Genomic DNA, 27,021 nt, shown 5'->3' with positions numbered 1-27,021 from the left:
TAGAGAATCCAGTGACTGCTCTGGTCTGTGTGCAGCTGGGGCCAGGTGTGTGGTTCCCTTCTCAACCTACTTCACTGAAAGTCTCTCATGGGCAGTTCTACCCGCATCTGCCAGAACTCTACGGATATCTTTCCAGTAAGCTTGTTTATGTGTGTTTCAGCTCTCTTTGATTATAAATTCCTTAAGTGCAGGGGTCCTAGTTTTCTCTTTGCTTTGTCCCCAGTTCTGAGGCACAGGAGCACTTCACAGAAATATGGCATTCTGAAAACTGAAAATTCTGAAGCATGAAATGGGCACAGGAGTTCTGCGTGGAGTGATCTCCTTGGATAGTTCTCTGCCCATCTGTTGTCTGAATTCTGGTACCTGGCCCCCCCAAAAAAATGCTGCTCGAAGGCATGAATTGAAGGATCTCAGGTTTTCCAAACATGGATCAGAGCTAAGGGTGTGTCAGATTTGTTTGGCTGCCCCCGTTGCCCAGGGGATGATGAGCTCCGAGCTTTGTGTGGAAGCCTTAGGAGGTCCCCTCCCTGCAATGGGGTCACAGGACTATGGTGGCTGGTGAGAGGGCCCTTGGGTTCTCAAGGTCACGACTTCATTAAATAAATAGTTAACGACTCAGTTCCTGTGTCATCCTTTGTGGGCCTAGCTGCCATGGTAACTGGGAAGTGATGAGAATCCTTCTTCAGAACCAAGAACAGTCTCTTCCCGCTGCACACCTCTCCGGGTTGATCTCCAGCTCTCATCTGCCTCCCAGCTCAGCTGGAGACACATCTTCCCCAGCTGGGAGTGAGACACTTTCATCAGAGCTCTTGGAAGCGATTCAGGGGGCCGGGTACTGATTTCAGATGGTCTGCTCGCCAGCACCTTCATTATTCACACTCCACATACTTGAAAGTGCTATCAGGTCACCCTCTACTCTCTGCAATTAACCACTGGCTTTGAACATCCAGCTGTGCTCAGCATCTCACTGGTGATTGCAGATTGTCAGGGGTGGGGGGAGGATGGAGGATGGAGGAAGAGAGATAGCTACAGAAAGATGAGTGACTGGATATTGGGGATAGGAGATAGGAGATAGGAGCAGAAGTGAAGGGGAGGGTAGGGGAGGGACAGGACAGGACTCACAGGGAGAATAATGGGGCAGGGAGGGAATGAGAGGTAAGTGTCAGGGATGTTTATGGAGTCCCAGAAACACAGCAAGGTCCTTCAAGTGTGCAGTCTTCCTCAGACGCACATGTACTCGGCACATTCATTCCTGACTTTACGAATGAGTGGCGGAGCTGGGGTTCAGGCCAGGTAGCCTGAACATCAAAGTGCTTGCATAGATGTCATAGGGGTGCAGGCTGGCTGTACTTGGAAGTAAGGAATGTGGCAGATGTGCTGGGGGCAGGAAGGGTGAACAGGGAAAGAAGGTGAGATCAAAGGAATTAAGGCTGTGAGCTCCAGATGACTTTGTGACTGATTGCTGAGAGCACATGGACCATTTTTGTGGATGGTATCAAGTGGGTCACAGTGCCTTCTAAAGACTAGGATGGAATCACAGCATAATTGCCCGGCCTTCTAGAGCTAATTCCTCATCTCAGGAATAGACAGAAGGTGGCTGGAGTGTGTGGAAAGTTAGTTTAAAGTGGAGACTTTGGTTAAACTATTCCTTCTCTGGCAACCTTGAAGTAGAAGCCTATCCCTAAAAGACAATGAAACTTGTTTGTTCATCCTTTATTCTGGGGAGCCCCACAGTTTTGTTTTGCCCAATCATGGAAAATCACAGCATTGTATTTGGCAGCTTTATGGTATATCTTTCACAAAAGGCACACAATTCACATGAACTCCATAACTACCAAGACACTAAAGAATAAAAGAGCAGGCCTGCTTATTGGTTGACATTTTGTAAAATGTAGCTGTGGCATTTATTTCTCTTGGCCAATAAGGTATTCTAGCACTTACTGAGAGCTAGGAAAAGTGCATCATCTACTGTCTTGGGAGACTGGATTGTGCCCGACCTCTCTTCAGCTTTGAGAAAGAGAACATATCCAGCTGGGGGAAGGGAGGAGGCTGGATGACTATGTTCCATCTGATGACCTTGAGAAAGCTGTTGTATCTAAAAATGGGCAGTACCTAGGGTGATGGTGAGGATGGGATGAGATCATGTTTAACTTGACATAAGCCCTCACTGTCTTCTCCCTCTCCCCTCTGCTCTACTGACAGTTTTCCTTCCCCTCCCCCTTCTTTCCCACTCCCATTCAGAAAAGCTCATGCCTGTAATCCTTGCTACTTAGGAGACTGAGATCTGAGGATCATGGTTCAAAGCCAGCCTGGGCATGAAAGTCCATGTGACACTTTGCTCCGATTTCAGGAAACCAGAGTGGTGCTGGGGCTTAAGTGAAGAGCTCAGGGACAGAGCCCAGACTCCAAGTTCAAGCTCCATGATAGACAAAAACAAAACAACAACAACCAAAAAAAAAAACCCCAAACCCCCAAACTCCTTCTCCTTCACACCCTCCTTGTCCTCCTCTTCTTTTTAAATTTTTTTGAGGCAAGGAATAGAGTCTTGCTATGTAGATTGATCTCAAACTCCAGGTCCCACTAGCTCAGTCTCCTGAGTCTAGGGTTAGAGTCCTGTGTCCCCACACCACCACACATCTATACCTAGCTGTCCTCTTCACCTTCCCTCCCCTCCCCTTCATTTCATTTCTTCCTCTTCCTGTATCCTTTCTCCTCCACCCTTCCTCTTTTACCCCTCCTTCTTTTCCTCCTCATCTTCTTCCTCCTCACTTTTTCCTTCTCCTTCTCCTTCTTCCTCTTCCTTTTCTTCTTACTAATTTTTTCCTCCCAATACAATCTCTTTTTTCACCTATATAATCTATTGTGAGAGAGTTTGATCAATGATATTCTATATCAAAGGCTGTTTGTTATAATAGTTGTAGTTCTAATCACGGCTGGTATCAATCAGTGTCTTGGCAGAAATGATGACATTATCCTATTAGGTAAATGGAGGAGGCATTGGGAAAGGTTTGGGAAGGGGATTGAGAAGCCACCAATCAGGAGTATGGCAAAACTCTGAAAGTTGTAGCAGTAGGTATTGGTAGTGTATGCAGCACTATCCATATCTGTGATATCTCAGCATCCTAGGAGTTGTTCTAACATTCAGTTCTCATGTGAGTTTCATGAGGACTGTAGGTTGTCTGTGATTCTGCTTGATTTTCCTGTTTGACAACCCCAGTGATGGTGGTCCCTTCTTACAATGGAGAGCACTAGTGAGAGAGGCAGAGCTGAACGATACAGAACACACTTCAAACTTTAGCTTCCCTAACCCTACTTGCCTTCCATGGACCAATGCAAGTCTAACGGGTACATGCAAAATCAGTGCAGTTGTATTCTGCCTTGACAGAGGATGAGAGCTTTTGTGACCCATACTGCAGTTTTGTGCCAATAGTCCCGTTGTCACAATAGGAGTGAGTACTGAGGCAGAGAGAAGGTTGCCTGACAGGAGCCACACTTGGTGCAAAGTAGAACAAGAGCCAGCCAGAGTATAAAGACTAGATCTGGAGAAAAATGACCTACATCTTCCCTCCAGGTAATCTCTGGTCAGATTTCTTTTCATTTCAGCTTTGGTACAAGCGAAACAAAGAGCTTATTCTGTGGTTCTTCCAAGCCAGTTTGCTGGGATGGGGAACGGGGTGACAAAGAGCATTAAATGGCTTCTGGAGAGGCAAATAGATGATGTAGTCATGAGCTGATTCACCATAAGGATATTAAAACTGCAGAAAATGTACCACAAAACATTTCTTAAAGACCAGCAACTCTTCATTCCTAAATGACCTAGGAAAAATTCCAGGCTGACTGTTCACAACGTTAAAATGGGGAAAATTAGGATGGTAATAAATCTTCCATGAGATCACACTATAAATCTAGGAAAAAACCCTTTTGGGTGACATAAGGCCTAACCTTTAACAGCTAATAGTCTTGAAACTGTTTGCATCTGACCGTAGTCTGTCCCTAAGTGGTTTCCATTCCAACATTGTCATTTATCTTGTGATATTTACTTTATTGTGGTAAGTTGCAGTGCTTTTTTTTTTTCTCAGTAAGTCTGTGATAAAATAAACTCACTAGAGTAAGATGAATGCCATTTATTAAGCAGCTTCCCTTAGGAAGGAGTGGAACTTGGTTGGCCCAGCAAGGGGTAGGCAAGTTTTGCATTTTTCATCCATCTGTAGAAGATGCTCATCTGGTGCATACGTTGAAGTATTGTTACAGCTAACCCGACAAAAGGCCTCCACATTCTGCAAGTCTTGAGAAAAATAGTGAAGAGAGGAAATGGAATGGTTCATTTTTTTCTGGTAACTTTTGTGTCTTTTTCCTTGGGTGCAGTACATTCATTTTGCTTTCAGTTGTTCAAGCATTTTATTTTTTTTTTATTTTTATTTTTGCCAGTCCTGGGCTTGAGCTCAGGGCCTGAGCACTGTCCTTGGACTTTCTCAAGGCTAGAGCTCTACCACTTGAGCCTCAGCACCACTTCCGACTTTTTTCTATATATGTGGTACCGAGGAATCGAACCCAGGTCTTCATGCATGCTAGGCAAGCACTTTAACCACTAGGCCAAACTCCCGGCCCCGTTCAAGCATCTTAGACTCTAGGATCTGGAGGTTTTTTTTTTTTTTTTTTTTTTTTGGCATGCATGCTTTACTGGGGAGGAACATGCTTTGTAAGCTATCTCCATATTTTCACTGTTGCACAGGCAGGAAGCAGAATTCTTCCAGTGCCTTCTCTGGGCATATGAGTGAAAGAGCTGACAAATCTGAATGCAGGAGACATTCATGTAACTCTCTCTGCTTTTTGTGCCCAGGCTGGGTTTGAACCTTGATCTTAATATCTCAGCCTCCTGAGTAGCTAGGTGCCTGGCTACACTTGAGCTTTCACAGCTACATTTGTACAGGGAGACTTGATTGTCCCATGATGACAATAACAAATAGCAAAAGCAGAAGGGCATAAAACCATACCCATAACATAATCCTGCCTTCCAAATCTCATGCATGGTCTAATGTTTGAAACCTACCACTCTAACCCTGCTGTAGAATCACAGCACCATGGTTCTTAATCTTATCTTAGGGTTCTGGAATAAACTCTTTCTACTGTGCTTTAACCATTGCCATTGAATACCTTTTTCTTAAACATTTTTCATCACTAGATTTTCATATGTTCCTCAGCTTGCTCCATTGAGACAGCTTGGAAGTCAATGGGACAACAGCTTAACTTCACATGTGATACTCCCAAGACTGGCAGACTGGTGGCCTAAACTTCTTAGGGAGTTATAGGCACTTCTCCCCACCCCGCCTCCCTTAGTGACAACCTACTTTGTTCAGAACCAGCCAGTACTATATGAAGGTGGCAAAGGCTTTGGGATCAATTGGCTGAGATAGGAAGAAGTGTCAGTACCAGCTGGTGCTGCTGCCCCACCTCTGCTCTGGCTTCTGAGCCTTGTGAGATGCTCTAATTGCCAGGAGGAGGGAGTCATTACATTACATCCAACAAACATTTACAGTGCATTGCTTAGATGTGGGCGTTAAGGTACTAGAACACATGGCTTTCGTCCTCAGGAAGCTCACAATGAGATGCACTAATAAGAGAGTTAAAGCCAGCTTAACCAGGCAATGTGAATTGAGTGAGAAAGAGAATGTACATCTTAAAGTCAGAGGAAGAACATTTGACTCATGTGCAGGGCTCAGGAAAGAGTTTACAGAACAAATAATGTTTAACTCTTAAAGGGGAAGCAGTTTACCAATTATAGTCTCTGAGGAAATCGCATCTGCATACAGTAAATCACAGCAGTTTGTGCTGCTGGAATAGTGGCTCTTGAGATGAGGTGTTGAAGATCTTTCCAGGACTTCATAAGGTCTTGCTCTCATTCCCTTAATAGAATTTTCCAAATGCTGTAGGAAGTGTGATAGTAGAGTGGATGAAATAAAGAGACAGATGAGAACCTAGCACTCTACAATTTAGCCAGACATTTAGGGGATTGGAACAATGGTAACATGATGTTATCTTTTCACTCTTCATGTATTTTTAATTTGGAAAATACAGCTACTTTTCATAAACCACATGCCATTAAGTTAACGTGTGATGGAGTTATTCTTGGTCATTTAATTTGCTGGAAATTAAACTTCTTAGTTCAGAATTTCTGCCTCAATAAAATAAATCAACAGACAATTCAAATAATCAATAGCTCTGTAGAATTCTCAATGAATTTGTTTTGCAAAAGAGTTTCTATTATATTGGCAAAGGGAATGGGTATGTACGGTGTACTATCTTGATAGGTTATAGATTGTATAGGTGGCCCCCAGGGCTCATACAAGAGGGACATAAGAGGGTCAAAGTCAGAGAAGAAATGAGGCAGTGGAACTGAAGTCAGAGTGATGTTCTTTGAAGTTGCACGAACAGTCTAGGAGGAAAGAATTTCAGGTGGCTTGGAGACACTGAAAAAGGTGACACAACAGCCTCTTGCTTGTAGCTTCGAAACCCCTTACCCCCCAAACCAGTTGTATGTATCTCCATTTTAGTCCATCTCCATTTTGACCTCCAGAGCTGTTGGATAAATACACTCGGGTTGTTTTAAATGACAAGGTTTCAGTAATTTGTTACAACGGCCCCTCATAGAAAACCAAACCAATGCACTTGTCTTCTAACAATCCTGTAGTTTCAGCCCAGAACTGAGTTGAATTTCTCTTAAGGAAATATACTACAGTAGGGCTGGAGGCAAGGCTCAAGTGGTAAAGTGCTTGATTAGCAATAACGAGGCCCTGGATTCAAACCTTAGTACTATATGAATTGTGTATATGCATATGGAATAGATATTGCATATGTATATGTATGTATCCACACATACTAGTTAGTCTCATCTGGTCTTTTCATAGAATCTAATGAGAATATGCATAAATTCAATATGATATCATTGTTGTTCTGTCCCCACAGTTACTTGCATTTCTCTTTTGAACTTCTCCAATTTTAATAATAGAGGAATGACCACGAATCCCATTTGTAGATTAATATGTACATTTATTTAACAGTTTATTGAACATTGAATAAATATCTCTGGTACTATTCAAGATACTTAGGCTAAATTAGGAGAAGCCCTTTGGGTTATAGTCTGGTAAGGAAAAGAAATACTGAATCAAATGAACTGGTGAATCAGTATACAAATCATGTTGTGTGAGATTCTGATGAGCTTCTGAGAAGGAATTGAGTATTGTGATGTGATTGGGGTGGGGATTGGGGCACCACTGTGATTAAGGTGGGCACGGGAGGCTTCTCAGTACAGGTTACATTTGCATCAAGATCTTCACACTGAAAAACTGTCAGTTACTTGAACTGAGGAGAGTTGGTATCAGTATTCCAGGCAGAGGGAACAAGTAAGGAAATCTGAGAGCTGGAAAAGAGACTACCATGGAAGAGTTAGTGAGGAAAAAGGAGCATGACTGAGCGAGAGAAGCAAGTGGCAATTGGATATGAAGGTCTTGGATAATATAAAGACCAAACCAGGAATTTGGATTTTCAAGGTAGTGAGGAGTTGCTGGAATTTTTCACACAAAAGAGAGAGATGATCTGAGCTTTTTTTTTTTTTTAAAATGTTCCCCTTGTGGCTGTGTGGAGAGCGAGTTATGGGAATGGAGGAATGGGAGCAGAGAGACTCATTCAACTTGTTTATTGTAGTCCAGGGAAAGATAATTGTGGTCAGCATCTGGAGAGATTGATATAAATTACCCACCTCATGACAGAGTTTGGAGAATGTGCTGATGGCTCTAGGTGACAAATTGAATGTGTGTAGGCAAAAGTTGTAGGAGAGTGAGAGAAAGAGAATGAACTGGGATGCCTCCTTGAGTTTTTGACATGTGGGGGGTTTCTTTTATTGAGATGGAGAGAGAACACATTTTTTAAAAGTCAAAGAGGAAATCATGGTCTCCCAGTTGGAAATTCTGAATTTGGAGTTGGCTGCAAGAGATACAAGTGGAGAGATGGAGAAACAGTTGGAGATGGAGGAACGACTCTGTAGCTCTGAGGGGAGGTCAGAGATAGAGAATAAATTTGGAAGACATGATGAAACTGTCATATAGAGTTTGGATGAAGAACTGGTTCGTCTCAGTCTACCTGGATCAGACCACCAATCCAGTGGTTGATAGTGTAGACAAAGAGGTGAGGCTATCATAAGCCTGGGTGTGATGATGTCACAGTTCAGACAGAGGTGCTGAAAATGTGCCAGCATCTGCTTATCATGCCTTATTTTTATCCAGGCATTTCTTTTCTCTTCCTCCTTCCCTCCCTCCCTCCCTTCTCTGTCTCTCTCTACCACAATTAGGTCATCCAGTCCAGAATTTTCAAGCATTTTCTCTTGCAAAAATGACGAGTCTCTTATGACTGACTGAATGTTCATGTTTGACAGCTGCTTCCTGGGACTTACTGTGAGAAGAAGGAATCAAGACAGGCCACTGTGGGAGAGAGTGCAGCATCTGACTAAGAACAAACTGCCTTATCCCTCCTGACAGAAGACTTGGCAGTAAACTTGTCTCCATGGAGGAGCAAATCCAGGAGCCTTGTTTCTTGAGGTATTTGGGGCATGCTGCCTTCTTCAGAATATTTGATTAGTCAAGTCACTGAGCTGACACCAATACAAGGCTCATTGTATTATGTGTTATAGATCAGGAAGGCAGGATCTCTGTCTTTCTATATATCACTTCAACTTTCTGCCAGCCAATCACAATGACACTCCTCAATTATAAATATGTAACTTTGCCCTTAGGCATATTCTACAGCTTAGACATGGAGCAAATCACCTTGAAATACACTGGAGCAGACTCTGTATGGCAATTTTTCCCTTCCAGGAGACCTATGTAGTGATTGCCTCAATATGCAAAGAATGGTGCTATCCATCAGGAAGTGGTTAGAGAACGGATGCTAACCTCCAGGAACATACTCCATTGTGGATGGAGTAAATACCAGATTTTCCCTACAGTCTCTTCTTTCCTTATGCAGAACATTAAAATTTTAACTTGTGGCCATTATTTTGTAACCACTTTAATGCAAAGATATATAAGTTTTATGGTTTCACATAGGGACCTTCTGAATTTCTTATTTTTTTCCAACAAATTCTGAACTCAAAAATACAATGGTTGGGTTCTAGGTTTTTCTGCTCATGCTAGTTGATGACCTTGGGCAAGTCCTGAACCTTTCTGAACTTCAGTTTCCTTATCAGCTAAACTCAAAAGCTATGTGCTTATGGCTACGTAGGATGAGGCTAAGAGAAATGAACTGTAGGATACGGAAACAAGAGGTTTATCTTTGTGGTTGCTGTTTTTAATGTACTATATGAAATTATTTCTTTTCTCTTTTTTCCCCTTATGGTTTATCCCCTGCTATTACTGTATCTGACTTTGATACCTGGTATATTGTATATACATTTATTTGTTTATTAGAAATAGGGCCAGGCATGGTGGCCCATTCCTATAATCCTAGCTACTCAGGAGGCTGAGATCTGAGGATCATGGTTCAAAGCCAGTTCAGGCCCTAAAGTCCCTGAGTCTCTTATCTCCAATTAACCTCTAGAAAACCAGAAGTGGCTCTGTGGATCAAGGCGTAGGGCTGTGGCCTTGAGCTGAAGAGCTCAGAGACAACACTCAGATCCAGAGTTCAAGTCCCATAACCAACAACAACAACAAAAAATAGAGATGGAAAGGGGAAAAACAAGTTGGTTTGGGAGGGAGTGATAGGAGGTGAAGTGAGAGAGAAGCATGGGAAGGTATTTCAATGTCCAAGAAGTAATGCACCCAGTACCTGATGAATGTAACTATAACCCCTCTGTATATCGCCCCCACAAGAGATAAAATAAAATAAAATAAATGGTAGGGGGCTAATGAAGGTAACATAAATGTTAGAAGATTCTAGAAAAATTTGTATACACAAATGAATAGATGATCTTTATAAAGAGAATGGGAAGTTTAGAGGTTGTACTGTTTTGGATTAATGGATCAAATATTCTATCAGTGAGTTGGTTTAGGTTATATATTATATATTGTCATTAGGAATAGCACATTAGTATATTTTTCCAAATGAGTTCCTTTAATTGAAATAATGGGAAAAGTGGAAAATTTAAAAAAGGAGTCATTCCTTACCCAAATCCTGAGTTTGTTCATGTTTTATTTTCATACATTCTTTTAAATTCCAGATAGAATAACAAAATTGGAGCACTGATTCCACAATGCTTATTGAAGACTTACTATGTGACAGTGTTCTAGGTATGAGAGAGCAGAAGGAAATTATGTTAGGCAAGGTTTCCACCTTCATAGGGATCAAGTCTGGTGGGAATTATGGTCAAGGAAAGAGGCAATCATGATAAAAGATGAAACATAAGCTTCCACAGAGGAAAGAAAAGGAAAACAAGCCACGGCCTCCTTGGGCTCACTGCCGTAGTCTGAGGCGCATGACAAAACGTCATAAACTCTACAGTCTAAACAGAGATTTTCTGACAGTAGAAATACAAGGTGCCAGCCAATTCAGTTGCTGTGGAGGATTCCATTCTTGACTTGTAGATGATGCCTACTAAAGGTGTTCTCACTTGGCAGACTGTAAGGTAGTTCTGATGTCCCTTCCAATAAGGGCACTGATCCCAACCCAGGGCCAGGACGCCATCCAATAACATCATTTGTCATGAATCACTCTCTAATGGCTCCACCTTCAAATGCCATCACATTAGGCAATAGCACTTCAACTGTAAATTCTGAGAAGGTTCAATTGAGACCATTGCCACAGGCTTCCAAAGGAAGTAATGTGAAATATAGGGAAGTAACAGGAATCTAGGTAGTGTGTTTAGGGAGTCCTGTCAATCCGTGTCTCTTCTGCTTATGATGAATGCAAGGCAGTTACTAAATACTTGCTGAATGAATAAGTACATAATTTGAAGACTGAAATTGGTCCTGGTTCTTAACCGAGAAATGGATTCTTCCAGGGCAAGAGAGAATCCTGTGGTATGTTTCTCTCTTCCTATCTCAGTTTGGACTGATTGTTCATAATATATTACCTGTCTTAAATAGTTACTGCCTGGGAATGAGACTCCCTGGTTTGCATTATTCCTCTCCATCCTGGTTTGCTGTGCTGGATGATTACCTCTGCAGGTGATGGATTCCATGTCTTTTTTTTTTTTTTTTGTGGGTCGTGGGGCTTGAACTCTGGGCCTGGGTGCTGTCCCTGAGCTCTACAGCTCATGGCTACTGCCCCTACCCTGGGCCTAGGTGTTGTCCCTGAGCTCTTCAGCTCCAAGCTACCGCCTTACCCTTGAGCCAAGCCTGTTTTCTACTGATTAATTGAAGAGTCTCACAGTCTTTAGTATCTTTAGTTGCCAGGGCTGGCTTTGAACCACGATCCTCAGATCTCAGCCTCCTGAGTAGCTAGGATTACAGGCGTGAGCCATTGTGCTCAGCTTGGATTTCACATCTTTTAGGAACTGCTACTCTCATTAATTCCTTCAAAAAACATGAAGGCAGGGCAGGGAGTTTGGCCTAGTGATAGAGTGCTTGCCTAGCATGCAGGAAGACCTGGGTTCAATTCCATGGTACCACATACATAGAAAATAAAGCTGAAAGTGGTGTTGAGGCTCAAGTGGTAGAATTCTAGCCTTGAGAAAAACGTCCAAGGACAGTGCTCAGGACCTGAGTTCAAGCTCCATGAGTGGCAAAAACAAAAACAATGCCCCCCCAAATAAAACAAAACAAAACAAAACATGAAGTCTTTGACAAAGGGCTTCTCTCTTGCCTGATCATAGAATTGACAAACCCAAATCTTCAGGGATCTTGACTGCCATACTGGAGAACCCACCTTCAATTAATCTCTCTCTCTCTCTCTCTCTCTCTCTCTCTCTCTCTCTCTCTCTCTCTCTCTCTCTCTCTCTCTCGGGCTTGATCTCTGGGCTAGGATGTTGTCTTTGAGCTTTTCAGCTCAAAGGCTAGCACCCTACCACTTGAGCCAGAGCACCACTTCTACCATGCTTAATTTCACAGACATCAACTCAGCACTCCAGTGGGTCAGTTCCTCATTTCCCCTCAGAGTCCACTGCCTATTGCCTGCTGCCTAGCTGAAAAGTAGACCAGAGCAAGTGACAGAACACAGTGCTGTGTTAGGCATTACATCTGCTTTCCTGTGACTCAGGCCTTGTCATTGGGCCAAGTTTGTCTGCTGACTTTCATTCCTCTTAGGGCGAGAGCCTTCCCAGGAGGATTCTCATTTCTTATGCAAATGTGCTGTGAGCAGTACAGCTTGTTAAATCTGCTTAGGTATATTTGAATCCCAGAGGTGGACATAGCTTAGAGTGAGGCTGGGCTGCTCTGGTAGGTCTCAGGCTCACTCTTTTCCACCTTTCCTCCCCAAAGCTTTGTTCTTTCTTCATTCAGAAAAAAGGAGAGAAAGATATTTGAAATGTAAACTGTTGGTGCAACTAACAATAGCATTTGCCTCTATAAGAGACATGGCTGAAAGAGAGAGACTGACTCCTTATACATAGAAAGTGGGTATTTGGTGTGTGAGTGTGTAGCAGGGAGAATGATTTGAAATCATAGGAGATAGGCAATGCCCTGTTTCATCCAGACTTTAGTTGTTCCTCTGAGGCATTGCACAGTAAGTAGAGCCAAGTCCAACAACAGTAGTAGTCTAAACTTTGATCTGTTACTCAAGTCAAAAAGTAGTTTGGTTGCTCTGTCCATTCTATTTGTCAGTGACAACATAACTTGGGTTCTGGAACCAGGCCTAACTTGGTGTAGACTCTGGTGTGATCACTTGCTAGATTGCCTGGCCTCCCCATACATGCCTTGACTTTTCCATCAATGAAGTAGGGAACAATCATTCTGGGTTTGACTCCATCATTTGCTATCTTTGAGAATCTTAGCAAATAGCTTGATTTCTCTGTGCCTTACTTTCCTCATCATAGCTGGGTACTCATGCATCACAAGGCTGAGATCTGAGGCTGGAGGTTGCAAGCCTCAGATGAAACCATGAGACTCTTCATTACCAGTTATTTCAAATCAATTAGCAAAATCTAGGAGTCAAGTATGGCTCATGGGGCAGAGCATAGCCTTGAATGGAAAAGCCAAAAGAGACTTCAAGGTCCTACACTCAAACCCAGTACTACTGGTCTACCTCCTGACCTGAACTGATTGATAATAATAGTAGCACTCCCTCACTGGCTTGGTGTGAGGATTTTATTTGTTGCATAGAGAATGTTCCCAATAGCAGGTGGCTCTCAGAAAGTGCTGCATGACTAACAGCTGTTATTGTTGATACCTGTACTACTCAGCACCCAGCTTGGGAAGGTTGAGGTGGCAGGGAACAAGGATAAAGTCTGAGAAGAGCTCTCTTGGCATGTGGTGAGCTTCTGCTTAGTGTTCCTATTAGCATTGCAATGCTGTGTTCTTAATATATTCAACCCCTGCTCTGAATTCTGTGGGAGCTTCTCAAGCTGCAGTTTATAAATTTAGGTAAGAAAGAGCTCTCAAATCTGCCTTTGACTTACAAAATTTTCCCTCATGACCTAGTTCTTTCCAGGATCTTCTAAGAGGAATATACAAAGCTCTCGAGCATGAAGGATCTGCCCTTCACTCTCGATAAGGAGAAATCAAAAGGAGGGCCCAGCTTAGCTATTGTACAGCCATGCGAAGGAATGTTCCAATGCCATGCAAAGGCTGTTCTGATTTCTCTGCTCTATAAAACACCCTGTATAAACTATAAAATAAAATATTTACATTTTTACATACCCAGAAGGCCTGGGTAGATAGAGTGAAGTGATTTGGTAGATTTCCAAACCAAGGAGGCTGTGGGGACTCTGGTTTTGCTTCACCTGCTGTAAGCTGATACTCTGGTTTCCAGCGAGAGCACATTTTTATGCCTCGTTTCTTCTTGGTGGGGGCAGAAGGCGGCCCTAGTGCTAGGAGAACTTGAACAGAGCCTGCTGTGGCACTCGGTGTGAACAGCCACCTCGAGTCCATGATAACTGGAATGAAGGAGAATTTATATATGTATAACATTAGTTTCTCTGTTTATAAGAAAAGGAATTTTAAAGGCACATACCTTCTCAAAATTTCTCCTCACAGCTGGTTTCTTTTCTGAACTGCTACAAAGACAGAGCAAACACCCTGTCAAAGTTTAATCCTAAACTGATAGCCGCAGCTTGGCGACGAGGTAAAAAGGTCTGATTTAATAAGCCAAGAGATAAGTCAAACACCCACAAATGGTCATTTATAGCTGCAAAGGGCTGCATTTCAAAATCAGCCAAGTGAATTATGTTTCTGAAAAAGGAACTATGTATCTGAAAAAATATGTTCTTTGGTAACACTTGAGACAATATTTTTTTGACCATTTTGCTCCACTAATGTTATGAGCAACCTAGTTTTATTTTTTTTTCACCTTAGTTAAGTGCATATGTACGTGAGGGACTGCTTCTGGTTACACAGGAACTGTGCTCTTTCTGTTCATGGTCACTGCGCGAGTAGGCTTTTCGGGTGTAAATTACATTGGCCCATGTGAGAGTTTTAGGAGCCTCTCTTCGGGTCCCTCTGTGACTCTGTTCTATCTTATACTGTGTTTAATGGACAACAGAATTGTTCTTGTCTATAATTCTTGCTCATCAATTTGGTTAGTTTCCAGTTTGAAGGTTTGTCCCCTGCTGGGGAACCTGGCTAGCCCTCAAGCTGTGCATCTACCAGAGAAAAAGGCCTCTAGTGTAGCTCTAGAATGTTCCCCAAATGCTCATGCCCTAAAGGCTTGTTGCCCAACCTCTGCCACTAATAGATGGTGGAACCTTTAGGAAGTTTTTTTTTTTTTTTTTAATAAACCCTGGCATGGTGGTTTATACTTGTAATCCTAGCACTTGGGAGACTGAGGCAGAAGGATTGTGAGTATTCAAGACTAGCCTGAGGTACACAGTTAATCTTAAAAAAAAAAAAAAGAGGCTTTCAGGGAGGAAATTAGGTTACAGGCAAGCACTGTGGAAAGGGACACTGGTATCCAGCCACCATGAGGTGAATAGCCCTCCCACCATGATGTGATCTGATACTCCAGGCCCAAAGAAACTGCTCTAAGCCTCACTGATTGTAGCCTTGGATACTGTGAGCCAAAATAAATCTTTCTTCTCCATAAGTTGATTACCTTAGGTATGTTGCCACAGTCTGGAAGAACAGATTCACACAGGCTTCTCTGAGGAGCTTCGCTGAAGGATCATGGTTAGGATGGTTTCGGGGCCGTGATAGAACTTTTGACTCAGGATCCATCTTAGTCTCCCTGCTGTTTAGCCATCAAACACCAGGGCAGTGGGATTTAAGGTTTGGGGAGTTTTCTGCATTCAGCAATGACAGCATTGGTGACAACCACCAAAACAAACCCAGGAAGATTTTATTTTCCAGTGTTGGCCGTCCCACTGTTGTCTCTTGTTGTGTGAACTTGTCACCTTCTCACAAAAGTCAGAAGGTGGAATTTATGTACTCTCTGGAGTCCCATCAGTGCCTTGACCAAGACAATATGGAAACATGACATTCACATTTCCAGGAGCAAGTCTGACTTCACCCAACAGTTTGTGATTTCAGCCTTTTGAGGGTGTGTGGCTGGGGCAGAATATTTTGGGACCACCACCCCCTGTCTCAAGAGGCTCAAGCCATGTGTGAAGGCCCTGGTGGATGACTGGAATTCCGTAGGAAGAACTTTGGAGCTGCATGCCCCTCCATGAAGGAGTCGCCTTGGACAGGCAGCCCAGTTATTGAGCAGAGTCCAGCCCCAGACTTCCTATGAGTGGATCTTCATGAAAGACCCAGATGAATTCTTCCTACTGTGGCCAGCCCATCCACAGGACCACAAGAGGATTGGTATTTTAAAAGCCCTAAGTCCCAAGGTGGCCCCTTCTGCTACAAACTCCAAGGCAACTCCATGTTTTCATATGAATTTCCTTTTGGTTTCTACAATTTTATAGCCAAGGACTAGAGACAATTCTATGTGATCTAAGTTTTATTGCAGCACACCACTGGCAAATTTCGTCCTTGGGTTCAATTCCCTTATTATCTTCTTACCTCCTGTTTCTAGCTGTGTGACTCTGACATAAGATATGAGAGGACATATGAGCTGCACTCCTCCATTCATTGTAGTTGCTTAGACACAGCTGCCTGTGGCTGAGAGTCCAAGGCTCCTGGCCCTAGGGATGCAAAGGAAAGGCCAATGCTTCCTTCCCTGCCCTTGTAAGATGCTCCTCAGGAAGACTTGAGCATGGAGTAGGAATGCCTTTGGTAATGCCATGAAGTAATCTGGAAGCAAGATAATTCCAATATCCGTCTCCTAGTCAATTTGCCTAAGAAAATTCCAGAAGAGCTACCTGGCTGAGTCTATGCTGTTCTGCCCTGTGCATGCCATACTCTGTAGGAAGAACCAGTCTTGTTCTGTGATCTGTGAGAGTAGGGTATTACATGCACTGATATTTTAAATGAGCACAGCCTGCTGAGCAGCACAGAACAGGCAATGTACTTCTATGTGAACTGTTCGAAGCCAGTGGCTTTCCCTCCCTGCTGACTCAGCTCTTAGTTTTCCCACTTGTGTTTTTCACTGTTTCACAATGTATCCTTGTTGCCCCTGTAATTACCCTGCACATTTATTGGGCATCTCATTCTTCTCTTTTATTCCTCACACAGTTCTTTTAGGTCCTTGGAACTCAGTGGCCACTCAACACTCTGGTTGAAGAACTGAACTAGAAGGATAAAAACTCAGTAATAAGAAGTTTAGGCTATTAAGAACAAGTCTTAGAGATTGTTAGTGGCAGAAATATTTTCCCATATTTAGATCTGGGCTGAATATTTGTTTTCTTCATCTCTTCCTTTCTTTTATTTGCAATTGTTTTGAGGTAGGGTCCTATTATGTAGGCCAGGCTCATCTCCAAGTTGCAATTCTCCTGCCTCTACCTTCTGAGAACTGGAATTATAGGTATGTACCACCATATCTGGGATAGGCTGAGCATTTTCTAGTCCTTTACACCACTCAGTAAAACAGGGAACATGATTTTTTTTTTTTTAACAGTTGTGGGGCTTAAACTCTGGGCCTGCGTGCTGTCCCTGAGCTTTTCAGCTCAAGGCTACTGCCAAAGCACCTTGAGCCAAATCACCACTTCTGGTTTTCTAGTTGTTAATTGGAGATAAGAGTCTCAAGGACTTTAGTGCCCAGGCTGGCTTTGAACCACAATCCCCAGATCTCAGCCTCCCAAGCAGCTGGGATTACAGGTGGAATCAGCAGCCAGCTATGATTCTTATTTTGTAGCTGGAAAAACTGAACCCCAAAGGGAAATTAGGCCAGCTAAGATCATGTGGTGATTAAGTTTTTAGGCCTGGGTTTTGAACTGATGGCACTGTAGCTCTGAGACTCGTATTCTTTTAGGGCACTATATTGCCTTGTCTCTGGATTGGCTGTCTGTCTTCTATGATGAAGTTTAACATTTTTATTTCCCCCATACATTCATGTTTTAAAGCTTATACCCGCCCCTGACTTTAAAATGAGCAATCTCTAGTTTCTTCTAGCCAGTAACTTAGTTTGGATATTATATTAAAAAAAATTGGATCCAAGTACGTGTATATTTTTGGTGGAAGCAAAAAGTGCAAACCTTCTAGCATCTGTTACTTATAATTGCTCTGCATTAAATTACAATTTTGGATTCAAATTTGCAAAAGTACATTTCAGTACCAAGGTTTTGATGTGGAAATGAACAATGGTGGGAAGTAAGTAATACCCTCCATTCTTTTAACTAGACAGTAATATGCAAAAATAATTTCTAGTTTTAACACTGGTATCCTTGTGCTTGTTCTAAATGTTTGGAGGGTATTGTGGAATTTTGTAGTTGTGTTGGTAATGAAGTCTAGAATTACACATACCTTTGGACTATTTAAGCCTGAAAATGTTACCTTCAGCAGTGCCTGATTTGTATTTCTGTCCTCAGTGGTTGGAAGACCTGAGTAGAAGCCAATGGCACACACCCTCATTTCCAAATCAGATGCTTTGGTTAGCACGTTCTGTCCTCATACATTACCATTGGCTGAGAAAAACCCACACAAATATAAAAAGTATAACTGGATGGAAACATGAGCAAAATAAATAAACAGGATGTATTAGTTTTCAAGGGCCAACATAACAAAACGTCTTGGACTCAGGAACTTCAAGGACAGAAATTTATTTATCATAGTGTGGGGGTTGAAAGCTCAAGGTCAAGATGCTGGTAGAGTAAGTTTTATTGTAAGGCCTCTTTTGTTGGCTTTTAGGTGCTTACATATGTATATGACTACATGACTTCTTTTGTGTGTGTATGGAGACAGAGAGAGAGAGAGAGAGAGAGAGAGAGAGAGAGAGAGAGAGAGAGAGAGAGAGAGAGAGGACAGACATATATACACAGACACTAAAAGAGACAGAGAAAGATCTGATATTTCTTATAAGGACATGAATTTTTTTTTCAGAGCTGAGGATTGAACTCAAGGTCATATATGTATATATATATATGTATATATATATATATATATATTTGTCAGGCAAGTGCTCTTCTGTTGAGCTAAACCACCAATCCAGGACACTAATCTTATGGGATTCTATTTTCAGATGCATTGCATTTAGCTTTTATGTTCTTAGTGACTTCCTGTTTCAGTTTGAATGGGGAAGACTCCTCCATAGGTTCCCATATTGAACACTTGGCCCTTTGCTGGTAGCCCTATTAGATGAGGTTGTGGGAACTTGAGAAGGTAGGGCTGACTGAAAGAAGTAGTTCATTGGGAGGTATGTCCTCGGGGCTGTTTCTTGCTCAAGTCCCTGTCTCTATTTTGATTCTCTTATTCCTGTCCTCAATGAGGAAAAACACCTCCTCTGTAGACTCTTTGCCTGCATTCTGTTTGGCCTTCTCATAGACCAGACTGATAATCAGTTGGGCCAAAAACTATGGATAGAAATCTCTGGAGCTGTGAGCAAAAATAAATCCTTCTTCCATTAAGTTGCTTATGCCAAGTATTTTGTCACAGTATGAGAAAAGTAACAAATCCATTTCCATTTCCAAATATAATCACATAGGCACAGCTTCTATGTATAAAAATTACAAGAGAATGATAAGCATCCAGTTCATATCATTTTTATTATAAAAATTAATATAGCCAATAAATAAATATCATCAACATTAATTTGAAGCTTACTGTATTTCAAGCATTGTTCTAAGCTTGATATCTATTAACTCATGTACTTCTTTTTATTGTCAGTTGTGGGCCTTGAACTCAGGGCCTGTGTTCTTTTCCTAAGCTCTTTTGCTCATTCAAGGCTAGTGTTCTACCACTTTGAGGCACAAGATCACTTCTGGTATTCTGGTGGCTAACTGGAGATAAGAGTCTCATGGACTTTCCTACCTGGACTAGCTTTGAATCGCAATCCTTATATTTCAGCCTGCTGTATAGGTAGGATTACAGATGTGAGCCACCAATGCCTGGCTAATTCTTGTACTTCTTTCAAGAACATTGAGATAATTTTCAGTATTACCTTATTTGACAGAGCAAAATCCTGATGTACAGAGTAGTCAGGCAGCACGGGACTTACACAACTAAGAAACGAGAAAACCAGAGCTCAATTGCTAAGCCTGGCTCCAAGCCTGTGCTCTCTGCAGCTCTCTACGATGCTCATATGTTTTACGTACACACTAGAACATACACGCTTTAACTTTTGGGTTAGAAAAATCCAAATGCTTGATAGATATAATTGTGGACTGTCTCTGTGTGTGAATATGTGAAAATGTTGTTTGTAAATGTAAAGACATTAATGGCAGTACTATTGGAAGTCATCAAGATTTCAGTAGACAGGGCAGAAAATGAAAGAAATTTTGATGATGGAACAAAATGGTTCACTGATATGGACATATTATAAATATATCCTAATGGATTGTATTAGCTTAGAGCTTCTTTCTTTAAACTATAACTTAGTATTTACTGACGAAATTAGACTTTAAGGATTCTCATTTATCTTACATATAGCCTCCTGACAAACAAAGGCACTGAGTTGCACGTGATTTTTTACTCCAGAAATACACACTTGAGACTTAACCTTTCAGATACTTTCTATGAGATAGATAGTAAACTCCATACAAAACCAATGATACTGATTTTACTACCATTTATACCATTGTGTTGAAATAGTATTATCTTGGTCACTAAACTTACAAGTGTTCCTCCAATTCTCTACTTTAAATGAACTCTGTTCAGTGTCCCCACTCTCTTCACACACACACACACACACACACACACACACACACACACACACACACACACTTAACACTCAAGACCTCAAGCACTTGCTGGCTTTCTCTTTCAAGGCTGGTACAATACCATGTAGCTGCTCCTTCTGGCTTTTGCTGGCTAACTGGAGATATGAGTCTTGTTGATTTTTCTGTCCTGACTAACTTCAAACCATGATCCACAACTCTCATCCTCCTAAGTAGCTAGGATTATGGGAGTGAGCCATCAGTACCTGAGTAAGAGTAATAGCATTAGAGCCATTTATTCTTCCAGAGCACTTAGGATATAATTCTTGATTTAATCATGTTAATCCTCATAATTTTCTTATGAGATACATTTGGTTCACTGTTTAGTTGATGGAAAACCTGAGGCAGCAAGGGTTACAGTGCCGAGGGAAATCTAGCTAGAAAGGGACTAAGCTTAGATATAAAGCCAGGTAATCAGGCTCTGAAGGTGTGTTCTCTAGCCCACCATAGCTCTTTCCTCTCTCTTTGTAAAGAACTGTTTTGTTGTTGCTGTTTTTTTTTTTACATTAATGTATTTTTCTTACTAGCTAATGGGACTGTTCACCATCCTTGGATGTTCAGAATAGATGGAAATCACAAGGAAAAACAAATCCACAAACACAAAAGTCTCTTCACCTCATGTTGAGGAATAGGGTATGTAGCCCTGTCTTTACCCCTTTGACTCTACAGGCCGTCTAACTCCAGTGGTCTTTTGACATCTCAGCCAAAGCATTTCTCTTCTGTGCTGATGCTCTTATTTTGAAGGCAAAGAAAGACTGGAGCCAACAATCTGGCTGCTGTGTATGCTGAGCAGGACACCTCTTCACAAGCTCAGGGAAAACATTTGGAGCACAGATTGCAAAGCACCTGAATTTGAAATGTTTATTTCTTGGCTGGCTTTTATTTTCTTCCAACTATCAAAGGAACTCTGGCTGAAGTTGACGCATTAATCACTTGTCTAATTTCATTTCTTAAATCCTAGTTATTTTTAAATGATAACTAGCACGAGTTACTGCCCTTTTTGATTTAGAAACCTGTTCAAAATTTAGAGTGGTGTCTACCTTTTTGTTAGCATAATCTTCAGATGCTTTTTCTTTCCTTTTTTTCCTTTTGCAGTAATTAAAAGCGTGTGGTTCTTTTTCTCTGAAATGTGCATGCTTGTTATTGATAGGGTTTAGACACTCTGGACCATTTAATTCAGGTATCAGCTATTTCTAGTAGACTGCAATATGCTTGGTGTTTGTAGATCAGTGGACTGAGAGGAATACCCTGACCTCTTGTGATGGTGATGCAATATGCTCCCTTTCCATGTGTGAATGGTGAGCAAGTCTTGCTAACAAGGCCATCACACCAACTCAGTTCCTATATGGCTCAGTTCCACAAAGTCAAGGCATACACCTTTCAATGAAAAGTCTGACAGGTAGGGCCCTGATAAAATGTACAGTAGTTCATGCAGGGCATATGCACGTATGTGTGTATATTTGCGTGTATGTGTGTGTGCACACATATGCACATAGGTGTAACAGTTCAAAGATTTCATTTCTTCTTGTAGTGTGCATACATAGCTGCACAAGCAAGAGTAGGCTTCTTCAGGCACCAGGTGGTGAGGACACATTGGAGATGGTGTGTGTGCCTGTCCCTTTGTGATGATATGGTATTTTGAGGTGGTTTGTGTCCTTCTCCAAATTTAGATTGGTAAATTGTAACCCCTAATCCCAGTAACCCAAAATGTGAGTGTATTTGGAGTTAGAATCTTCAAGAGGTAATTTACCTCAGAAGAGGTCATTAGAGTGAGGTTTAAGCCCAACTTGACTGATATCCTTTTAAGAAAAGAGATTGGCACACGTACAGAAAGGAGGACCATGTGAAGACACACGGAGACGATACCTTCTGCAATCCGGAGGGCGAGGCTGCAGGCAAAAATAATCCTACTGATCTCTTCATCTCGGCTTTCTAGGCTCACCAGCCATAAGAATTGTTATTGAGACAATGAAAATGTAGACACAGTTATATAATGAATTAGCATCACAAACTGGAAGCCCTAGAGCTACATAGTTTATTAATTATTTATTCTGGAGGGAGATAGCTATTAATATAATATTGTTTAGATTTAGGAACATTTCATACAATGAGAAAAAGTGATGTACATTTGCATGAATAATAATTATTAAGCATGGGAATGTATGTCATGTGCTTACATGGACTAGTCCATTTGTCATATGTGACTTTGTAATAACCTATAGAAAAGCAACAATTAAAATAAAAGGGTGTCCATGACCAATAAAAAAAAAAGAATTGTTATTGAAGTCACCATAGTGTGGCTATTTGTTATGGTAGTCCTAATTTACATGCAGCCAGAAAGCAGGTACAGTGAATAAATTTGGACTGTTTTGGTGTGCCTCTTGAGTTTGTTTGTTTGTTTTTTTTTGCTTTACCACTTTCAGCTAGAACTCTACTTTTGGCTTTTTGGTGGTTAGAGGTAAGAGTTTCAGATTTTCCTGTCCAGGCTGGCTTCGAACCATATTCCTCAGATCTCAGTCTCTGAAGTAGTTAGGATTAAAGGCATGAACCATGGGCACCCAGCTGAACTTGGACTTTTGAAAGGAAAACATATATTTTTGTTAATCTGGTCAAATTAAAGAGCTCATTAGTTTGACTGTTCCTATACTTTACATACTTGTAAATAGCTTGTTTTGAATTGTGATTTCCCATATAATGATTAAATAACTTTGTGTAGTCTGACAAACTATGGGTGGATGCCTGATGACTGATGAAGAGGTCATATCTTGATAAGCCAGTCACAAGTTGAAAGTATGGAAAGCGCAAATGCACTGGATGTGACTAACTTCAGGCACATCCTTGCTTAGGAACACAATACACAATGAACTCACTCATTTCCCCTACTGATCTCAGGGCTGGCTAACTGGGAACTTCATACAGCACAGTAATAGTAATTTAAAGTTTTGTTTTAAAATTGTCATTATAAAGATGATGTGCAAAGGGATCCAGTTATGTAAGTCAGCTAAAGAGTATGTTTCTTTATGGACAATGTCATCCCTTCCCTTGCTTTCTCCTCCTGTCTCCACCCACAAGTTGTCAAAATATAGCATTTAGTACCACTGCTGCATTTGTTCATCCTTTGCCCCTCAGTTTGGGGCCCTCCATACTCTCTCAAAGATAGATAAATTAACAAACAAGACAAAAGAAAGCAAAAGCAGTATCAAAGCAAAAACCTCTTGTTTCCATTTTTCTGGTGTTCACTTTGATAATATTACTCGATAGGATCAGATAGGCATTGTGCCTTTGTATTCCTCTCCTAAAAGTTCTTCCTTTGGTCTGGTTGTGTGTGAATGCCTAAAGTCCTGTATAATTGAGCATGTTAATAGTAGTCCTTTCATATATAATTGACAGTTGCAATCAGTAGACCTTTAGGTAAGTAGATTACATCCATAATGTGGGAAGACCTTGTCTAATCAATTACAAGCCTTAAGAGTGGAGTGGAGGTTTATCTCAAGTGCCACCATCTCTCAAGGCTGCTTTACAGAAACTAACCTGCATTTCTGCCCTGTTGGCCTGCTTTGTGGATTTCACTCTAAGCGGGAACATCATTTTTACCTGAATTCTAGCCCATTGGCCTATCCTTCAGATTTCAGACTTGCCAGCCAGAACAATTTTGTTAGCCAAATTACTAAAATAAATCTCATTTCTTTCTCGGTTGTTTCCTTGATCAATACAATCTTTAATTAAATTACAGTCTTCAGCTTGGAAGGCAGAGAGTTTTACTATTTCATTAGCGTAGGTTATCTGCTGTAACAAAAAGCCTCAGATCTCAGTGGTTTAGACAATGAAATTTTATTTCCCATTCATACAATGGCCCCACAGAATATTGGCAAATTGGCTTGCCCAACAGTGATTAGGGAAGCAGGACTCTATGATCTACAGGGTTGTGTAGGTTTTCCGCACTGGATTTTCTGTGTCTGTCTTCCACATGAAGAGGAAGTGAGAGCGTGTGGATGCTGTCAGCAGGATGACAGAGGTCAGGGACCCAGTTGGCACACAGCTTTCTCATGCTCCACAGCTCAGGGGGCAGCCACAGACAGAGCATAGCTACAAGTGTACTGGAGTAGTTAGTTTGTGGTGAGAGACCCAGAAACACTTGTAGAGAAGAAGCTGCCTTTGCCATACTTTCGCAGAGGTCAACATGGGCTCCATCCATGAGAAGGGCAGAGGTAGGAAGAAAGATCAGTTAAATAAGTAGCTGTTGCAATCCAGAGTCGTTCAGTATGGTTGAGAGAATGACAATGAATGACTACTACTTGGACTATTACAAGTACGTGGGCACTGGGGATTCACCCCAAGGCCTACCACATGCTAAGCAGGTATCCTGCCACTTGAACTAAACCTTCCATCCTCTCACATTGTGTTACTATGTTTCTGAGACAGAGTCTCTCAACCATTTTTGCCCATGCTGGGCTCTAACTTCTGCCTCTCCTACTGAGGTGTTATGTTTTCTAAGGTAACTCAAATGAATTTATCATTTTAATTCATATACACAGTCTAATAAAATGGCTATGGGATCCTTTCCCTAGAAATCATGGACATTTTTCAGAAGATTTATTTGGAAAAAAATAGAATAACCAATTACAATTTTAAAGAAGAAGAACACTTAGGATGAGAAATCCATTTCTATAAGTTGCTAGACAGGATTATAAAATAATACAAACTGCCCTTGAGATGACATTTAATACCAACCAAAGACTTTCTAGAAGTGCAAACTGGCATTGCCATTTTGTAGGAGATATATGTGAGCTGTGTGAATACAATGTATATATATTTATATTTATATATCAGTGTGAGAATACTTTACACAATACATATATATCATAAATATTATGTCTGATATTATATATTAAAATCAGGAGATAGAAAAATGTTTCTGCATTTCAACTGAGCAATACTGGAGCTAAAGACTTTATATATCAAGTATGGAATTTAGCTTAGAAAGTCTATATGTGAGGATATGTTCTTTGTCTTTTAAAACTTAATAGGTCAAAAATTGGTGCTAAGTTCACAAGTACCTAATAATGATATCCATCTTTTTAAATACCCCAGTGTTTTATCCAGACATTGCTAGAATAAAACCAAACAGAGCTTTTGTTTTAAAATAACTAGGAAAAGCTGAGGCTGAGCCTGGCTGTAACTGAGCATCTACTCACCACTGTGGAATTATATCATTTTTGAAGATCTATACATCAGTTTCTTTTTCTCCCCCTAGTCTGAAAAGCACACTATGGTGATTATTGAGATAAATTTTCTAACTCTAAAGAACCTCAATCCTGCTTGCTTTTGGAGCTTCTCTTGGGGGAAACTAGAAGGAGGAGAAAGAGGAGGAGGAGGAGGAGGAGGAGGAGGAGGAGGAGGAGGAGGAGGAGGAGGAGGAAGATGAAAGTAAAAGCAAGTTCGCTAAAGTTTGCCTCTGGCAAACAGAGAGATACTCTGGAAGGAGACCAGGTGACTTGTCTAAATAAATATATACAATGATGTGTGTGGACTATCTTAGTGGCTGCTCCGCAGGAATTACCGGTATCTTTGTTGGCAGAGCCTTTGTCCTATGATGTGTGAGACATTTTGTTCTGCCCCTCTGCTGGGCATAGAGACTCAGGGATCCATTCTTTCCTGCTCATTTCCAGTCTGAAAATAAGGTAGCCAAGGTTTTCAGCCTATGTGGATACCCTCAGTGTGTAGAGCTTTTGAAGTTGTAAATCCACTGGAGGGAGCTCATGAAGTAAAAGGGACAGGCAGAGGAGGGAGGAGGAAAGCCCCTTGAAGTACTGGATGGCTAATGTGTAGGTCTTCCCTGAAGATGGCTTGCTGTCCTTTAGCTACCTTCCCTTCTGAATTTATTGTCTTCATCGCTAAGACTAGAAGTCAACCCAGTTTTCATATAGATTTATATGTGTGTGCATCCAAATCCAGTATATACAATATTTATATACATATAAACATGAATATAAACAGACAACATAATATTATATGGTATCTGTAGAGGGCACACATATACATAGATACATAAATACATACACCTGTATAACATAAACAGAATTTTTCTGGCCATAGTGAGGTTTGGATTCGGGGCTTTGGGTTTGCTAGAGAGATGCTTATCAGTTGAGTATTATCTACAGTAGCTTTCATTGCTTCATGATTAATTTGTCAGATGTGGACTTTCTTGGGTGATTTTCTTCTATCTGTGCCTGCCATGGAGTGGGAATGACTGATGCTTAGCATCATACCTACATTTTGTTTTGATTGGAACCCTGTGTGTGGCGCTCCTCACCCATTTTTCCTCCACCAGTGCTGGCCGCCTTTCATAAATCCTCCCTGAGTAGCTAGGGTGGCAAGCATGAGCCACCATGCCTGGTCCTACTATATATAATATTAAACACACACACACACACACACACACACACACACACACACACACACACACACACACAAGTGGGCACAGATTTACCAAGAGAAATGGCAACAGAAATCATAACAGCTAACATAATAATTACAGGATTGGCTAAAGACACAATAACAAGTCTCTCTCAACGCCTCCCACTGTCCTGGCCAGGCTCTCTGTTTCTGGCCCCTGGCCTGGGCCCCAGGGGCTCTGCCTGGAGTCCTGGGCCCACACCCCATCGTGGTGGTGGGAGCTTTAAATAAACACA

The 27,021-nt window shown here is 41.4% G+C and overlaps 1 long non-coding RNA gene across 2 annotated transcripts; it reads left to right on the top strand.

Annotated features, from left to right (window-relative positions):
- The first annotated feature begins 837 nt into the window (after positions 1-837).
- LOC150059156 (uncharacterized) lies at positions 838-21,328 on the top strand. 2 transcript variants are annotated; one of them, XR_016536599.1, is made up of 3 exons: positions 838-970; positions 8,429-8,591; positions 20,857-21,328. It is a non-coding gene; the product is annotated as an uncharacterized LOC150059156 (long non-coding RNA). The 2 variants fall into 2 exon arrangements; XR_016536600.1 differs by lacking the exon at positions 838-970 and adding an exon at positions 3,504-3,571.
- The last annotated feature ends 5,693 nt before the right edge of the window (positions 21,329-27,021 follow it).

Source organism: Megascapheus bottae, chromosome 9, assembly GCF_031878675.1.
Source record: "Megascapheus bottae isolate mThoBot1 chromosome 9, mThoBot2.hap1, whole genome shotgun sequence".
In the NCBI taxonomy this organism is placed as follows: Eukaryota; Metazoa; Chordata; class Mammalia; order Rodentia; family Geomyidae; genus Megascapheus; species Megascapheus bottae.
This window is presented reverse-complemented; position numbering and strand designations above follow the sequence as displayed.